Genomic DNA, 5286 nt, shown 5'->3' with positions numbered 1-5286 from the left:
TTTTCTTTTATCCATGGCGATAATAGATCTTTACTTATAAACTTCTCGCAAATTACTTTGGGGTTAGGGCGGCGGTCACCGACCGGGTACATCAAAACAACTAGGGGAGTGGGTCCATAACAGTTATCACTGTGAAATTGCCAAGGGTAGAATTCTGTGGCTGGATGCTGTACGACAGTACCTAATAAGTGCTTGAATTTTATTGCATTAGCTTCCTTACGGTACTTAACGGCACTTTTCGGGGGTTATCCATCTATATTTGTATCTATATTTGTATCTCTGTGTCTATCTATGTTTGTATGTCACTGTTTTCCCCGCCTATCTCGGTCACTGGGTGCTTCGTTGTCGAATGGGTAGTGCATCCGGCTACTGTGCTGAGGTAACAGGCTTCGAAAGCAACCATCGGACAAACCTGGGTCAGTGAGTATGTGGCAATGTGTACTATCGACCAAAAAGGTTTACGGACCAAGGGATCTGACAAAAAGCTGAATATCTCCGCAGCCTCAAAACGCAGCCTGCTTATACCTCTACTGGTATACGCGAACAACATTGTGATGCTACGGTTTTACTGGATACTTTTGAAGGCTGCTTGGATATTTAGCGTTTTCTGAGACCCCGTAGTCCACTAAACTTTTTTGGTCGATAGTACATACGTGCCCCTCTTCAACGAACCTCGTTCACGCCGACATGATTCACTGTAGATGCGGGACTGTGTAGGTACCGCTGTACAATGAAATATTGTGATGCCGACTTAGAGCACTGAGTATGTACCATTCGGACTGCGCTGGTCTTCAATGAAGCTCTTTGACGGAAACTCGGGTCACTCGGTATGTTCCAGTAGGTTTTTGCTGCTCTTCAATGAATGCCTTTGATGGCAATTGCGTAACTAGGTAATTGCCACTGTATAATGAAAAAAAAAAAAATAATCCTTAAATTTCTTCGATGCTCATCGGAGTCAAACCTACGTTACAAGGGTTTCTCAAGGACAACACATCGACGACGCTTTGGCAGGCTGCTCCAAAAAAGCATTGGGTATGGGCCGCTTTTCAGTAAACGTCTTTCGCACCAACGCTTTCGCGAGCTGCGTTATGAATGCACTCTGTATGTGCAGCTGGATACAACAGGATGCTCGCCAGCCTGCGCGCACTCTAGTGCTCCGCATCCTGTTTGTCGCGAAAAGAAAAGGTCACGATTGACGCCGGGTACCTCTCCACGTCAAACACAACTCGTCGAGATTTCGGGAAACGGTTGCCATTCACACTTTGCTTTGAACGTATGTATTCCCAATGTTTCTTTTATCATTTATTGCATTCATTCGGCAATACCGCCCGCTAATCAATAAATTAATGAATTATTTATTATCATACACAAATACATTTGTAAAGTAATAGTGTGACAGAAGGAGGACCCAAAGTAAAAACTGTCAGGTGGACCTTCTGTTATAGTACATGCATAAAAATGTAGAACATACGATTAGCAACTAGGGTAAAAATAACGGTAAAATAAAAATCAATATAACAAAAGTAAATACACACGACATCATATCACCTAAGGCTTACGATTGTGAAAAAATACAAATCAGCGTATTAGAAGTAATTAATCAAACATCTGGTAGTTGAAGATTACACAGAAGTGAGCAAGAATAATTCTATTGTAAAATACACATGTGTGTCAAACATAAGAATAATTGAATAGGAGTATAATGATTACATAACATCAACAGTGCATGCAATCCAACACAGCAACAAAAAGAATGCATAAACAGCTAATAATATATGAACACAAACCGCGAAAAAAATGCAACATTAAAAACAATTAAATTTGGGGTTTTACGTGCCAAAACCACGATCTGATTATGAGGCACGCCGTAGTGGGAGACTCCGGAAAATTTCGACCACCTGGGGTTCTTTAACGTGCACCTAAACCTAAGTACACGGGTGTTTTCGCATTTCGCCCCTATCGAAATGCGGCGGCCGTGGCCGGGATTCAATCCCGCGACCTTGTGCTCAGCAGCCCAACACATAGCCACTAAGCAACCACGGCGGGTTACAAATGCAACGGGGATGCACCGTAATGTATGTGCATATATATATATATATATATATATATATATATATATATATATATATATATATATATGCGCATACATTACGGTGTATCCACGTTGCATTTTTGTTCTAGGTTTGTGTTCCTATATTATTAGCTGTTTATACAACGTGGATACACCGTAATGTATGTGCATATATATATATATATATATATATATATATATATATATATATATATATATATATATATATATATATATTAGTTAACGTATGCTGTAAGTAAAAACTGGTTCAGAAGCCGACGGAAACAGTGTAGCGAAGGGCATGATTTAATATTTGATGGCACAGAATTCCAAAATGAAATTGAAGTGAAGAAGGCTCTCATTTTACCTTAGTTAGTATTTACTTTTGGCAGCAAGAGGTTATTATTTTCAGAAAGCCGTGTGTTATTTGTATTGTAAAGCAGCGTTGGGGGAAGTAGCGCAGTTGGAATGTCACAGTTTCTACTTCTATACAATAAAAGACCTAGTTTCAGTTGAAATGTGCAAGTTAATGGTAGAATTCCAAGAGTGCGGGAAATGGGCGGCGCTGATGCGGTGTATGAAGTATGGGCAATTATTCGGACCACCCGGTTCTGAAGGTGATTGAGGGATGTCAAGGTGTGTGGCGTATCTGTTGCCCCATGATGAATACAGTAAGTAAGGTGACTGTTAATGAAAGCATAGTAAAGCGATTGTAGAATATGTTGCTGAAAACAGTGTCTTGTTCGAACGAGAACGCGCATGCCAAAAGCAATCTTCTTAATGACAAAATTTACGTGAATGTTGTATTGAAGTTGAGGGTCTAATGCAACACCTAGAAAAGTAATAAAATTAGATTGGAGTAATGACGCAGTTGTGGATGTATAGTTGAGGGGGGTTATTGTAAGCGTTTTTTGGGACGAGCGAAATAACATAAAGTTTGTTTTAACAGGGTTTACAATTAGCAAGTCATTATTAAGCCAAGAAACAACATTCGTGACATCGGCGTTTAACTTTCTTAGTAGACTGTGAATGTCTTTATCACTAATGAATATCGTATCATCAGCATAGAGGATGCAGTCAGAATAATTAAGTGATGATGGTAAGTCATTAATGTAGATAACGAAAAATAGATTACCCAAAATTGATCCTTGTGGAAACGCCCTGGTTAGTTGTTATTGGAAGCGATAAAACACTTTCTTAACTAACAACCTGGTCTCTGTTAGTAAGGTAGCTTTTCAAAAGGGCTAAAGCAGGCCGACAAATTCCGAGGGATTCAAGTTTAGCGTAAAAAATAGAATGGTTAATAGTGTCAAAAGGTTTAGTTAAATCAACAAATACCGCCCCTGCCCATCGTCCATTATCGATAAACTGCTTTATGCTGTCAGTTAGTTTTATCAGCGCTAATTCGGTTGATAAGTTAGCACGAAAACCAAACTGCTTAGGTGTCAAAAAGCTAAATTTTGTTAGGTAGTTTGTTGGGCGATTAACAATGAGCTTCTCAATTACTTTACTAAAAAAAGGGGAGGACAGTTATAGGATATAATTATAAAAAAACATTTCGAAACAATTCGAAACATTTGGAAACATTTTGGGGTCTTTATAAGCTAATAAAATTCAGCGAAGTATAAACATTGACACAGTATTGCAGTCATCAAGCATGTAATTCGTCAATTACACTAGGCGCGTTTTCTCTAAATATTAGCCTAGCACCTCGTTGCGCATAAAAAATTGTTCAGGAACCATCGACGATGATTCTCAATGAAAGGGAATAGGCGAACCCTACTGGAAAGCTCTCCCCTTTCTTGAAGGAACGATGCGCTTGGATACGTATACATGTTGCACTGTATATATTTAGGTAGCTTTTTGCTGTTTCGTTGCGTGATTCCGTAGTGAAGACAGTCGTCAGCCAGCACACATGTTGTGTGCAGTATAGCATGCTATAACATAGGTACTAATTCGTTTTATGCGTGTCCGATTGCCGCGAGCGTCGGCCTTAAAGGTTACTACCATCCTTCTCTGCCACCTCTGCAGCCCTCTCCTACATCCGCCACATGGGGAGAGGGTGGTGGGAGGTGAGTAGGGGTGTTTCCCGAGCACTGCACAACACTCCACCTAATATAACCAAAGTCTAAGACACGTGCGTCTCAGAGAGCTCTAATAGTTTGGACTCTTTGTCGGCTTGGTGTTCTTCGAGGGGCTGGAATGAGAAAGAGGTAGACATTTATTGTGCTTCGTGTCTAGAGCGTGGGCTGGAGAAATACACATAAAAGCCAGCCTCCCCTTCACTCACAATGCTCACTATGCTATTTCCACTGCCTCCAGATGGTAGAGTCGCGAGGAAGCCACCATATTGCAAACCTAGATTTTTTTTTTTTTGAAGCACGTGTTTTCGCTCTCTATATTAGTTCGTGTTCCGCGACGAAGGTGCTCGGAACTCGGTTGCGCCGGAACACATGTCCTCTTCGTCGGCGCAGAAGGTCTGACCACCACAAAAACGGGCGAACAAAAAAAAAAAAAAAGAAAGAAAGAAAGAAAGCCATTTGCTTTAAAGTCGTTTTCTCCCACAACAGGACATTATTATTATTTCTTTTTTTTTTGAAAAAGCGTAGATACAATTACCACTCTGGATATGAGCCACTTACGAAAGTACGGACAGCTTGGCGAGTTGGTGGGGTAACATAATTATAAGACAGCGCCAGCGACGCAGAAAGCAAAAAGAAAAAAAGAAACACCATCCTGTTGCTTCTTTTCACAGTATGCGTCCATGGCGCCGTTTTATAATTATTTGCGACGTTTAACCGACCGCAATTTGTAATCACACAAATGCTGAGAAGAACACCTATGCAGTGAATGGCACCAGCTGTACTGCGATCGCACGTATCCGGCTTCACCCTTCTCTCGACGTATTGCACAAGCTGCAAGTACCGTCAAAATACCATTATTCGGGCGCATGAGCTACGTTTACGTTATCACGGTAACTGTGCTGCGAATTTACTGTGCTTTTGCAAAGACGACTGTACGCTCCTGTGAGTACCATAGTTTTGGTGTCACTCTTAGTGAACCGGTTGTCTCTTCAAAGGCTAAAATTCTGCCACTTTCATGCTGATTTTCGTGCTAACTCTCTCGGTCATATAGCTGATTATTGCTTTGGCAATATTGGCGATGGCGTACGCAGTTTAGTCAGGTGATCTGACACAATAAAGCGTCATCACCAA

This window comes from Dermacentor silvarum, chromosome 5 (assembly GCF_013339745.2).
Source record: "Dermacentor silvarum isolate Dsil-2018 chromosome 5, BIME_Dsil_1.4, whole genome shotgun sequence".
Lineage (NCBI taxonomy): Eukaryota > Metazoa > Arthropoda > Arachnida > Ixodida > Ixodidae > Dermacentor > Dermacentor silvarum.
Note: the sequence above shows the minus strand (reverse complement) of the source record.